Raw genomic sequence first — 14,922 nt, forward strand, 5'->3', positions numbered from 1 at the left:
CCAAGCTGTATACTCAGCCACCTTGCTGTACAGCTGAGGAGGGAATGTTTCTCCAACAAGCTTTGCAAAATGTCAGCTGCATGCTTTCCAAGCTATCCCAGAGGCTTACATGGGCTAAACCTCTTCCTCTGTTTACATGGCATTCTGAGCTCTGGGTGAGGCAACTACTCTCTGTGCCAAAGGAAAGAAAGAGTACTTTATTCAGTTCCCTACGAAGGAAAGAGAGCTAATGTTGTTTTCCAGGAAGAAAACTATTACTTTCAGATTAATGATTGAGTTGAAGATGGGTCATCCATTGGGCAAATATCTCCTCTAGTGCAGCATTAAATCTTCTCCAGTATCAGTGCTCAGGGGATGTATTCAGTTAATTCTATCTAAATGAGGTTACATTTTAATCAAATTATCAATTTTATCAACATATATTTTATACAATTTCTATATTTAAGTTCTATAACTTATTTAGCTACTATCATTTGAATAATGTAAAATAATTTTAGCTATATAAAGTAACTTAATTAAATTACGCAGAACTTAATTCCATCTGAAGTCCAACTTTTTGTAGATTCAAGGATATTAAAGAGGCTTAAAAAATGTTTCAAGTGGACATTTAAACTTCTAATGGGAAATGTTATAATTCACATACTGAAAAATACCCTGTCATGTACAAAGATGAAATCTGTGACCTCTTTTCAACATGCTATATTTAGTTTCCCAAAAAGAGGAGGAGGAAGAATTTTGCAAATCTGTCTCCATTTCTTACCTGGTTCCTGCTAAAGCAATAACAGGCACTTGAAAAATGTCATTCTGTAGGATTACAGAGCTAACTGGCCGGCCTGGGCTAAATTCACACTCGATTTTCTTGGCCCCATGCTAAAACCAACTGAACTATTTGGTCTTCAAAGCAAGAAAGGTTTACTCTGCCAGTCTAAATACCTAGAGGAATCACTATGTAGTATTTTTTTAGTTTTTTTTAACCCTAATTAAACATAGTTTTAAAGTTTATCCTGAGAAATTTATTTTCCAGTGGAAATTTACTCCCTGGATATTTAAGTAAAGTTTTTTTTGTTTTGTTTTTTTCCTAACTACTTATAAAGCAGTATGCTAGAAGTCACATATCAGGGATCTACCATAATATAACTTTTAATAGACACATGGGTGCATTTTAGCCAAAATCCACATACTTGGCTGGGGATGAATACATCTATTATTTACAGCTAAATACTTCCTCTACCTGGAGAGATTCCTATCTTGGAAGGATTTTAGAACATGAAGTACTAAATCTTATTTTGAAAATAAAGTGAGTGACAACATTCTAAAATCCTTGCCAGGAAGAAAAATGCTAAATATAGATGGTGAAACTCCATCTTGGGGAGATTAAATCATACCTGTATAAACACCTGAAGTCATGGCAACTTTCCACCACAGACCAGTCAATTGTTATATTTTCAAAATTCTATACTTCCTGTGTGTTATTTTATAGTGCACTTTTGTAATCATTATATCCTTTTTAACCATTCCCCAAATCCCCCCAATATTGCTTTTTTACATGAATTGTAAAGCTCAGAAAAATTAATTCACTAGCTTAAAAAGGTAATCAGAGTAATACACAAAACAGGATTAAAAAAAAACACAGTCAAGTTGACACCTAAAATCATCACAGATGTGCAGGCAGATCTATACATATCATCACAAATAGAAATTAATAATATTACTATCATTTTGCCTTTCCTTCCCACTTAGCTGTCAGGTATTGCTTTTTTACTGAAGGTACTGTACCTGCCTCTGTCACCTCTCTTTCCTCTCTGCTTTGATTTCCCATTTCTAATCTTCTGAGGGATGGATAAAAAAGAGAAGCATAGTTCTGAGTGTAAAATGGAAAGAAAATGCCTGTAAATGACAGCCAGAGCACTTACCCATGAGTAAGAGGACTTTAGTCTGGGCATGTGGATTTTGTGTTACTGTACTTGGCTACCCAGAAGTCTTTCTTATTTATTTTTACATGTCTATTTATACCGGTGATTGAGTTTGCCAAATATGTGAGAGGGAACAACAACAACAAGACTTTCTAAGAAGTTATTATTTACCCACTTTTAACATAGAAAATGTATAGAAAACTTTTCGTTAATCTTATGAAATCTGATAATTCAAAAATAATAAGAATGTTTTAATTAATGGAAGGGTCTCATTAATATTTGATACAATTTCCAATCGAATACTTAGAAGATGATTAATATTTTTATTTATTCTCTTTTGTAAAACTAACTTCTCAAGTTTCTGTTTCAACACCAGAGACCATAATCAAGATGGAAACTAGTTATCTTTTCAGCTTCCTGGAATTTATCATAATTAATCTTTGAATACATTAAGCCAAAATGTTAGAGGCATTTAATAGGCAAAGTAACATAACAATAAAAATGTTGAATTAATACCATCACTATTTCCAAATCAATATTGGAAAAATAACTCAAATGATCTATAAGCAAAGTCCCTTGTGATTAATATCTGGAAGTATCGCTTGTAATCAGTATCTGGTTTATCTTCTCAGCTTTGGTGGTGCCTATAAAGTAATAGACAAGAAGCCAGACACAGGCTTCCTCAAATCACTGATATGAAGAAAGCTCTTTGTTATGCGCTAAAACCGAACATGCCTCATCTTTGGTATTTGTTTGCCCTGAATTGTGTCATTTATTATCTATTGTAAGCAAGTCAGGCCCAGTTACAAAGTCTTCGCTTTCTGAAATGTATGCTCCTTACTGCTCTACATGTGACTCAAGAACACTTTTACTTAATACCAAATCTTTTCCTGTTTCTCATGTCAAAAAGTACCAAGTAAGCAAATGGAAAGTCCTAACAGTAGGAGAATGCTTGCCAAAATCAGTGAATGTGACTTCCAATGGCACTCCAGATTCAAAAATAGAGTGGATTTTAATTATTTCCTTTGAGGGAAAATAAAACAACCACGGCACTTAAAAAGATGTCTCAAATAAGGCATCTTTCCTCAGAAATAACAGAGTGCTATCTGAAAATACCCTCCAATGTCCAGTCAGGCAGTGATGTGAACACTCAAAATCAGAGCTTCTGCCTCAGACATTGTAAGGACCAGAGAGAGGACCTGTCGGCATAGGACATCTAGCTCTCCTAGACCATTCCTGTCATTCCCTCCACAGGGCTGACAGGCACCAAAAATCTTGATCTCACCAGCAGGTGCCCATAATGTCAGCTTTCAACAGCAGGCATTTTATCATAAGCACAGTGTATTTTTAATTCCTGGCAGCTAACTTTTCTGAACCAGCCTTGATCTAATGTTAAGAGAGCTGGACCATTCTTTGAGCTTCACTTCTGCTCTGAGATTCAGGAACCTATTCATGACAACCCTTGATCTCTGCCAGTACTGTTTGTTTATCCTCCCTGCAGAAGGATGGCTTCCGGACCCCAGTCTGCTGTGCCCACACCTTGGGGCACACTCTGACCAATGAAGTTTATTCCTCCAACTCTGACAACAAACGGTCCAAAGTGTATTCAAGCTGGTATTAATTTATATCACAGCCCTTTCCCATACATATAACAGAGAGTTGCAGCCAGAGTTTTTGCTGCAGAAAGCTATACACTTCTTCCCCTAAGAGGGATCATTTAATTCCCCACAGGGAAAGATATGTAGAATAAGCCCCCAGCAAAATTATTACCAAGGCTGGAAACTGTGCCCCGCATCCGTTTTCAGGCTGTGGCCCAAAGCGTCCCTTTTCCCATATTCCAAGAAGGAATCTAAACAGTGCAGAGTTGAAGGTCTCAGGCTCACAGGGGCCTGGTGTGAAGCCAGCTCTGAGGGGCCCGGGCACCGCCCTTGCAATCAGGCTGCCTGGGCAGATCCTGGCTCCGACAGCCGCCAGCTCTGGGAAGTCATGTAAAGCTTCCACACCTCGGTCCTTCCGAATGCGTGGAGAGATGAGGGTAACAACGGGGTTGGTCTGAACATTCCAGGAGCTTGCCCACATGACATCACTAGCAAAATGCCCGAAACAGTGCAATGCTGGTCCCTCATCAAACTGCCTACTCACAGCTTTAAAACAAATACATAAATAGATAAAAGGAAATGGACCTGTGGACGTAACTTGGGTTTGAGAGAATACAGTTCTTTCTCGTCGTTACTTTCATGAGGATGATTAAGACCAACATCACTCTGCCTTCACCACAGGCACCTCCTGGCATTTCTTCAAACTCACCAAACACCAGCCTTGCGCTTGCTGCCCCTTCTGCCTGGAATGCCGTGTCCCCAGGTGGCCATGCTGTCCCTTCCCGTCCTCCACTGTTCTGCTCAGACGTCCCCATCACAGAGAGAACGTTCCTGACCCCTGATCCATAACAGCACCCTGTATGGTTCTCTATTCTTTTAAGCAGCTTTACTTTCTTTCATAGCATTAGGGCCACCTGACGGTTCATTATGAGTTGACCGCCTTAGTGTCTGTCTCACCGCATGTGAAGGCGCGGACTTCCCTTCACTGTGCTCCCTGGCGTCTGTGACAGTGACTGGCACGTTACAGGTGCTCAAAATTATGTGTTAAGTAAATAAGTGTTGTTACCGAATGATTCCTCACCAAGCAGGTTATACAGAGGAACAGGGATGCATGGTGTATGTCAGACAGAGGTCAGGGCTGCAGCTCCTCTCGTGGAGCTCAGTCCCCGGCCAGGACCCCTCTCAGCTGCATGCATGCTAAGATGCCGAAAGGTAAAATGGACATTTCTCTCCACTATCTGACACTAGGTTGTTTCAGTTTATTTCCAAAGAGACAAATGTTTAAGACTTTCAATTGTTTCAATACATGTGGCCATAAAGAGAGACTGGAATTAATATATATTCTACTACAATCATTTGTCAAATTATCATGGGCTCAGTAGACACAAAAGAACACAACTAGGTTTGAAACACCAGTTACTGCCAGCTGACAATTAGGTTGTTTGCTTTACTTAGTTAGGTACATGTATCTTTTTCATTTCTATCCTACAAGTCTTGCCATAAAAACCATGGTGTCTAAGATCCATCTCAGGTTATGTTCTATGTGGTTAAGTTCGCAAACCAGAGGAGGTCAAATCTGCACTACATTTTAACTGATTTAGATTTTGTTATTTCAACAAGCAAACAACTTAAGCGTTCCGCCGTGGGGAACTCAGGGACAAGAGTGATGCCATCATCGTCTGTCTACTCCGGGCCAACAGGATGCTTCGTGAGGCTCAATCGTATTGGTAGAATGGGCGCACTCTATGCTCTTCTCAAAGATTAAACAGCTTTATTATAAGTGGTATCCTAAATCAATATTTGTGATGCATTTTTTCAATGCAACAAGCACAGTAGGATTCAGAAAGATGCTTGTAATAATTACATGGAACTCCTCTCCTGAAACTTTTCCAGCTTTCTTTCGTTTGAATAGCAGTCTAGTGACTCCTTAGGAAATCCTTATAAAGTAAGTAAAGGGTGGTAACAAGAAAACCCATTTTACAAATGAGGAAGTGGTGGTTACTTACCCTAGGTTCAGGTTCTAATTAAAAAGTCAGGACAGAAGACTCTGTATCAGAGTCTACTGTTAAGCTCCAAAAAGGGAATGACTTCTTTCCTAGCATGATTTTCAAACTTATCAATTGATCCCAAGGTCATGAAATAGTTTTTACAATTTCTCTTTAGCTTTGAGCCAGCAACAATTGCTATTTGTCACCAGCCTTGGAAAGGGAGCAAGAGGTTGGAGAGATGGCACGTGGATTTTTTTAAATTGAGATATAATTGTCTCATAGCATTGTATTGGTTTTAGGTATACAACCTAATGATTTGATAATGATTTGATATATGTACATTTTGGGAACTGATTACCTAAATAAATTTAGTTAACATCCATAACAATGCATAGTCAGCAACCTCCAAATATTGATATATAATATAGTATTGTTAACTATAGTCACCGTGCTGTAAATTACAGGATTTATTTATCTGATAACTGGAAGTTTGACCACCTACTCCTATTTCACCCATCCCTCCACCCCACCTCCGGCAACTACCAATCTCCGTATCTGTGAGTTCAGAGTTTTTGTTTGTTTTTAGATTCCACATATACATGAGATCTTACGGTATCTTGTTCTGTGTGATTCATTTCATTTAGGAGTCCTCAAGGCCCCTATTCATATTGTCAAAATGGCAGGATTTCCTTCTTTTTTATGGCTAAATAATAATTTTCCATTATTCTCTTTATTTATTCACCCACCAATGGACAATCACGTTGTTTCCATGTGTTGGCTATTATAAGTAACGCTGCAATGAATAGGGAGGTACAGATGTTTTTGCGTTAATGTTTTGTTTCCTTTGGATAAATACCCAGAAGTGGGATTGCTGGGTCATATGGTAGTACCATTTTTAGTTTTTTGAGGAAGCTCCATACTGTTTTCCACAGTGGCTGCACCAATTTACATTCCCACCAACAGTGCAAAGTTTCCCTTTTATCCAAGCCCTTGTCAACATTTGCTACTTCTTCTCTTTTTGAAAATAGCCGTTCTAACATGTGAGAAGTGATATTTCATTGTTGTTTTGCTTTGCATTTCCCTGATGATTAGTGATATTGAGCTCTTTTTCATGTAACTGTTGTCCATCTGCATGTCTTCTTTGGGAAAATGTCTACTTGAGTCCTCTGCCCTTCTTAAAATCAGATTGTCTGGGTTTGGGGGGGTTTGTTGTTGTTGTTGTTTTTTGCTATTGAGTTGTATAAGTTCTTTGTATATTTTGGATATTAGCTTATCAGATGTATGATTTGTAATTCTTTTCTCTCATTCAGTAGGTTGTCTTTTCATTTTGTTGATGGTTTCCTTTGCTGTATAGAAGCTTTTCAGTTTGATGTAGTACCACTTGTTTACCTTTGCTTTTGTTACCTTTGCTTTGGGTGTCAAATCCAAAAAACTCATTGTCAAGACAGATGCCAAGGAGCCTATCCCCTATGTTTTCTTCTAGAAGTTTTATGGTTTCAGGTCTTACATTCAAGTCTTTATTTCGAGTTCAGTTTTGTGTATGGAGTATACAAAATGAATAAACAGAAACCTCAATTAAATAGAGGTGGGAGACTAGCATGGGGAGCTCTCATGGCCCGCAATGATAGCAGAGCCCAACAGGAAGTAAGACCCCTATTCTTTCCTGGCAGGACTCAGCCAGTGAAAAGCCATGAACTCTTTGTTTACCATCACCCTCCCTACTTCCTTTTCCCTTCTATAAAAGTGTTCTTCCTCCCTTGCTGTGCGGGGACTTGCATATGGCTCGCCATGGTTGCAGAAGCCAAATTACAATTCTCTTGTGATCCCAAATAAACCCATCTTTGCTAGAGCAATATCTGGCAGTTATTTGTTTCAGGTCAACAGGGGTAACATAGTGGTCCAGTTTCATGCTTTTGCATGTGGCTGTTCAGTTTTCCCAACACCGTTTATTGAAGAGACTGTCCTTTTCCCACTGTATATCCTTGGATGCTTTGTTATAAATTAGTTGACCATACAGGCATGGGTCTATTTCTGGGCTCTCTGTTCTGTTCCATTGATCTATGTGTCTATTTTTGTGCCAGTACCATACTGTTTAGATTACTGTAGGTTTGTGTTATAGTTTGAAATCATGGAGCGTGATATGTCCAAGTTTGTTCTCTTTCAAGATTACTTTAGCTATTCAGGGTCTTTTGTGGTTCCACACAAATTTGGGGGTTCTTAGTCCTATTTCTGTGAAAAATGTCATTGGAATTTTGAGGGGGATTGCACTGAATCTGTAGATTACTTTGGGCAGTATGGGCATTTTAACAATATTAATTCTTCCAATCCATGGACACAGAGTATCTTTTCATTTATGTGTGTCTCCTCCAATTTCTTTCATTGGTGTCTTATGTTTCCTTGGTTAACTTTATACCCAGTATTTTATTCTTTTTGATGCAATTGTAAATGGGACTGATTTCTTAATTTCTCTTTGATAGTTCGTTATTAGCATTTAGAAATGAAACTAATTTTTGTATATTGATTTTGTATCTTCCAACTTTACCAAATTTGTTTATTAGTTCCAACAGGTTTTTTGGTGGCGTCTTTAGGGTTTTCTATGTATAATACCATGTCAGCTACAAAGAGAGACCGTTTTACTTCTTCCTTTCCAATCTGGATGACTTCTACCTCTGTTTCTTGTCTAATTGCTGTGGTACGGCTTCCAATATTATGTTGAATAAAAGTAGTAAGAGTGACCATTCTTGTCTTGTTCCTGATCTTAGAGGAAATACTCTCAGCTTTTCACTATTGAGTATGATGTTACCTGTGGGCTTGTTATATGTGGTCTTTATTATGCTGAGGTACATTACTTCTATACCTCTTTGTTGAGAATTTTTGTCATGAATGGATGTTGAATTTTGTCAAATGCTTTTTCTGCATCTATGGTGATAACTGTATTGGGTTGGCCAAAAAGTTCATTTGGGTTTTTCTGTAAGATGTTACAAACTTTTTGACCAGCCCAATATGATTTTTATCCTTCATTTTGTTAATGTGGTATATCACACTGATTTGAAGATGTTGAACCATCCTTGTGTCCCTGGAATAAATCCAATTTGATCATAGTGTATGATCCTTTTAATGTACTGTCGAATTCAGTTTGCTGATATTTTGTTGAGGATTTTCCTGCATCAATGTTCATCAGGGATATTGGCCTATAATTTTATTTTCTTGTAGTGTCTAGTTTTGCTGTCAGGGTAATGCTGGCCTTGAAAAATGAGTTTGAAAATGTTCCCTTCTCTTCTATTTTTTAGAAGAGTTTGAGAAGGATTAGTATTAATTCTTCTTTAAATGTTTGTTAGAATTCATCAGTGAAGCCATCTGGTCCTGAACTTCTGTTTGCTGGGTGTAATGCATTTTTAAATGTTTCAAAGAGCACTCTGTGTCTTAATAAATAGACAATATGAGAGGTGTGCTTACCCAGACAATCATTCTCTTAGGGAACATCAGTTTAATTTCAACATCATAATTGTTCTGGCACTAAATCAATCAAAGCTGTTTCTCCTTTACCTCAGTTATGATACTTAAATGTTACTGAATTGAAACAATCATAAAATTGAGGAAAATACTGTATACTGACAACCTACAACAAATATGTCAAAATATCAATAATTTGTCCAATTCTTCATGGCCTATTGATCGGTAAATGCCATGTCACTGCTCCAGCAGATCCCTGGGTCATTGTAGCTTCATGACTGAGAATTGAGGCTGGCCAAACTCCGCATAAGGGACCACACAATCACATGCCTGACCCTCTTCCGAAATGTTAACGTGCCCAAAACGTTAACCCAAGTAAGAATGAGAGCACTCTTCCTCTTAAAGATTAAAGACCAACAGCTCCTGTTGCCTTTGGTGCCACAGTCACTGAAACTGGGGTGCTGGGTGCCTCCATCACAGCTGGGGTACAACTCCTAGCAACATCCTTAGACTGCCATCACTCCTTAAGGTTTGATAAATGCAGCACCTTGTTTAAAAGACAAGCTCAGACAAGAGCACTCCATGACAACACTGGCCTGGGTGCCAAATGGGATAAGGTCTCTTATTCAATAACACACACACTGCTCTTGGTGAGAGTGTTTGGACTGGAATTATGTGCTTCCAAGGTCAGCTAATTCACGGTCTCACAACCAGAGCTTCCCTTTAGCCTCCAGCCCTGAGACAGAACCTCACCCACTAGACACATATACTCTGGTAGCGATGGATTCACTCTCAAGAGTGTCACTGCTCTTCCCTGCAGGCAAGAAAAAATGAAGGCTACGTAAGTTAATTAAAAATGTTTAACAACTTTGGATTCCAAAAGAAAGGCATCATTATGGGCCCCTTTCCTCAGAGGAAACTCCTCTACTTCTATGCAAATTTATGGTTACAGATGGATTCATAATGGAGGGTTTCTCCCTCTGCTCCTAGGGTAGCAACGAAACTCCAATAGATATAAGAGAAAAGGGGTAAAGTCTACTTCCTACATCCTAAGCAGATACCCTGGCATGGCTAAAATGTCTTTTTCAAAAACAACATACATGTATATATAAAATACCTTGCACATGACAACTATTTATCAACAAAAGGTACATTTTGTGTTCAATGAAGGATAGCTATTGTTATTAAAAACATAATCACACAATGCACAGATTCTGCTGGGCCACTTCTCAACTGGAAAAACCACATGGAATGGCAAACACCATTTAGTTCCACTTTCTTAGTCATCTACATATTCACTGCAAAATTAGAGCTGAGGTCAATAAAACACAGACTTTTGTAATAGTCCAGATCAAACTCTTTTTTTCCCCATCCCTAAATTTTACATTTGCAAGTAAATGACCATAGTGTGTTGACTAACAACCTAAAATGATAACAGTATGTATTTTCATCAATAACTAAAATCGGCTTGGCTGTATAGATTCTTGAAAAAGAAAGAAAAAAGGCAAAACTCATAAAAGTAGGATAAATTGGAATCCAATATCATCCCCTGGATAAATTCCTTAATTGTGTGTATGCCCCTCAGCACTTCACAGACAAGTAAAACAGAAAAACACGCATTCGTTTTAATCCGAGAGCCTAGAGATGAATACTAACTCCTTTTCATTTGTCCGAAGAGGCTGAAGATGAGAGATGCTCACGAATGGAATATGCTTCTATTCCCAATAGCCAAGACATGGAAACAACCTAAATGTCCACTGACAGATGAATGGATAAAGAAGGTGTGGTACATATATACAAGAGAATACTACTCATCCATGAAAAAAGAATGAAATAATGCCATTTGCAGTAACATGGACAGACCTAGAGATTCTCGAACTAAGTGAAGTAAGTCAGAAAGAGAAAGACAAATACCATATGATATCACTTATATGTGGAATCTAAAATATGACACAAAGGAAGCTATCTATGAAACAGAAACAGACTCACAGACATAGAGAACAGACCTGTGGTTGCCGAGGGGGAGGAGTGTGGGGGAAGGAAGGAGTGGGAGTTTGGGATTAGTAGATGCAAACTAGCATATATAGGATGGATGAACAACAAAGTCCTACTGTATAGCACAGGGAACTATATTCAATATCCTGTGATAAACCATAATGGACAAGAATATAAAAAAGAATGTATATATGTATAACTGAATCACTTTGCAGTAAAGCAGAAATTAACACAATATTGTAAATCAACTGTACTTCAATTTAAAAAAAAAAAGGAATGTGCTTAATCAGTGGGAGTCATGCTGGCATCAGTATCCTGGGCTCTGGTCCACCTGTAGATATGCAGAAAAGCAGATGACAGGGACACACATTCACAGGCCTGTCTCCCCAAATGAATAATAATAACAGCTTACATTTACATAGCACTTACTGTGTGCCAGAGACTGCTCTAAGCACTCACCGAGTGTGAGAGACTGTGTGTGTGTGTGTGTGTGTGTGCGTGCATGCATCATTTAATCTTCACAACCACTCTATGAGAAAGCTACTTATCCTCACTTTAAAGATGGGAAAATTGAGGCCCAAGTTCACACAGCTCGGAAGTGGTAGAGCTGGCATTTAAACTCAGGCCATCTGAACTCTGTAGTCTGTGTTTTTAACCACCACGCTCTACTGCCTAGAGTGGAATCATTTCCCCTGAAGTGCCACCAGAGAAAGTGTTATTCTTTCTGAGAACAGTGGTGGTGCTGCTGTCTCCTAGTTTTTCAGGTGATCCTGGAACCTTAGGTTTTTTCTGACTTAGCATGTCTGCAGTTCACACTAGTGGAGCTCCTGTGTCACTCTGACAAGTTCAGAGATTGAACCGGTCACTTAATTAGGCAACAGTACAATGTGACTTCCTGTCCCCTGGGCAGCACTGCACTGGGCACTGAGAACTTACAAAGTAAAGGGAGGATGGCCCTGCTGAGGCCCAACCTAACATGACAGTATTAGAGAATGGGCCTTTGGGAGGTAATTAGGTTTAGGAGAGGTCCTGAGGGTGGGAACCTCATGCTGGGAATAGTGGCCCTTATAAGGAGAGACACTAGAAAGCTTGCTCTGGTGAGGACACAGCAAGAAGGTGGCAGTTTCTCAACCCAAGGAGGGAGCCTTCACTAGAAACCAATCATGCTGGCACCTTGATCTTGGACATCTAGTCTCTAGAACTATGAGAAAATAAATTTCTGGGTTTGGGGGGGGTTGTTTTTTTGTTTTTTTAAATTTATAAAGAAAAAAAGCTCAACTTATTTTGTACTTTCTTTTACATCAACATCTTCTTTCCTGCTTTAAAAAGGCTCACATTCTCAGTTGAAACCCCAAATGTCAGTTTGTGGGGCACAATGTTATTTCATGGGTAAAAGCGGAAGTGCTGATATTAATTATTAATTAATCTTGATTAGTTACAAACCAGTTCAAAAATATGGAACGCTTCACGAATTTGCACGTCAACCTTGCGCAGGGGCCATGCTAATCTTCTCTGTGTCGTTCCAATTTTAGTATACGTGCTGCCGAAGCAAGCACAGGTTTCTGTTTGTAAAGCCACCCAGTCCATGGTATTTGGTTATGGCAGCCTAAGCTGAGATAGACACAGACAGTGTTTAATGACAAAGACAGGATAGACACTTAAATCTGTGTTCATGGAAGAGAGACAGGAGCGAGAAACCATATTTAGAGGTTTACTAGTAGAAATATTTATGCATTTTAATAGAGAAAAGTAAACAGGGAAGGATGGGTGTTTATCATGGTGGCAGATAATTATTATCATCATTACTCTTGCTACCACTTACCGAACATTTAACATACTTTCTCATTTAATCCTCAAAAACAACCCTACGTGAAACTGAAATTTAGAGGGACTAGGTCATTTCCCCAGAGCATATAGCAATATTGTCAGGACGAAGACGGGACCCTGGCTCTGACACCAAAGCCCCTGACTCTGCCTTGCATCATGCAGAAGGTGGCAGGACAGCTCTGGGTTTTTCCGGCAAAGCTTCCAGAGCAGCTAACATCCAGGAGGGTAGAAACCCAGCAAACAATATCTAGAATTAAGGCTTTCAAAAAAAAACAACAAAGTACTTCTTTCTAGCTCCTGCCAAGACAAAGGAAAAGAGCGGCTTCTTATCCATAACAGGATTCTCACTTTTAAATTAATCCAGGGAGGATAAAAAGATAGCATCAGCCGAAGATGCACATGGAGACAATGATCAAGCTCAAAGTATACTAAAAGGGACTTTGTCTGCTCTGGATAACCATGTGCTTGTGTCAATCTTAGATCACATTCCCTTTCAGGTAAGTGTGAAAACTGGGAAGGATTCGATGCTTAAAATTTAGTTAACAATATAGTATTATCAAGATATTAGATTTGAAACCCAACGTACTCCACTCTCTCTTCACTCAGAAAACCTGTGCTCTAAAGCGAATCAATCGAGGAATGAAAAGTTGGGTAACGCCTATGGAATCATTACAGTATGACTACATTTTTTGTCTGCAGCTCTCTGCTCATTTGAGCATTTTGTTCTCAGGAACAGCCCAGTACTTAAGAATAATTGTCCCACAAATTAGTGAAGGCATTCTTTGTCAACCATCTGGCAGGCTGTTAAATGGATACTCTTTTCCTCTTTTTCCCAGCCAAATGATTTCAGCACAATCTACTACCAGATGTCTTCTGTTTCTGAACAAATGATGATAGAAAGCAATCTCTGTCTAACAACAAAGGTATAAATAGTGAATAATCTTGGCTCCATTTAAAATGTAATGCAACAAACTGTGGAACCCTGAGCTCAAAGACACGCTGTTCAATTTTCTCTCAATTTTCCTAAGGATACTTTCTATCTCCCAAGATTATTCTAAACGATAAGGGGAATGATGCATTCAGAGATAAACAGATGATAAATGTTGGCTCTATTTGTTTTGGTATAAGAATAAAGTCTGCCTCATGAATTATAAAGTATTTATATGTGTGAGCAGAATTCAATAGTATAATCAAATAAGCCTTAAGAAAATGTTCTATTGATTAGCATTCTAAAATAGTCACAATTGTTGTTGCTCTGCATGCTAACTGAGCAAACCCAAATTTATATTAAGAAGTGTAATGCTTAATTCTTACACAATTACTTTTATGTGTCAAATGACTTATATCCCTCCTATTCCCAGAAGGATTTAAAATAGATTAAAATGAAAGACATAACTAAGGAAAGTAAAAAGTTTTTAAGTCGAGGACTAAAAAGAAGATGTAAACGTTCTGACTACAAGATAACATCAGTGCTGCCACTGAGGTTCTGCATACCCTCATACTAAGGTCTAATACATGATAGATGATAGACAGATAGAGATAGATAGATAGACAGACAGGCAGACAGACAGATAGAGAATAATAAATTGTGTGGCTGCCATTATGCCATAATTGCACAGTAAAAAACATGTCAACTCTAAAGAAACAGAACTTTTCCTGGCACTAAATTCAAACCACGAGTTTATAGGTTAAGGGAAGGGAAGTGGTGAATAAAAAAGAAATACATTATTAGAGCCCCTTTGAATAATCTTCAAAACATAAACTAGAAGTCTCTATGGAGACGGACCATGGTGACAACATTCCAGGAATTCCAAGATGATGGGATCACCCCCACAGAGATGCTGAAACAGAGGCAGGATGGACACTCCTTTCTCAGGGCTAGAACAGATTGGGGCGGCTCCAGGACCCAGGTGGTGGACGGAGGCTGTGCTGCAGCCAGGCACAACACAGCCCGGGTGCGCTGGGGCCTGTGGCAGACAGCGAGGAGGCAGCCCCGCAGAGAGTACGCTCCCAGCCGGGAAGGAAGGACACAAACAACACCCTCTTTCTGAGGAAATCCAACCCACAGGCCATGTGCTCCCAGTTGCCGGCAAAGAAAAATTATGTGTGAAATACTTCCTGGCAGATACGCTGTTGGTAATGACATGC

The 14,922-nt window shown here is 39.0% G+C and overlaps 1 non-coding gene across 1 annotated transcript; it reads right to left on the bottom strand.

Moving 5' to 3' along the window:
- Positions 1–12,396: 12,396 nt before the first annotated feature.
- Positions 12,397–12,503, bottom strand: LOC136141302 (U6 spliceosomal RNA). Its single transcript, XR_010657731.1, has one exon. It is a non-coding gene; the product is annotated as a U6 spliceosomal RNA (small nuclear RNA).
- Between the last annotated feature and the right edge of the window lie 2,419 nt (positions 12,504–14,922).

The sequence above is a fragment of the Phocoena phocoena genome, chromosome 1 (genome assembly GCF_963924675.1).
Source record: "Phocoena phocoena chromosome 1, mPhoPho1.1, whole genome shotgun sequence".
Classification (NCBI taxonomy): domain Eukaryota; kingdom Metazoa; phylum Chordata; class Mammalia; order Artiodactyla; family Phocoenidae; genus Phocoena; species Phocoena phocoena.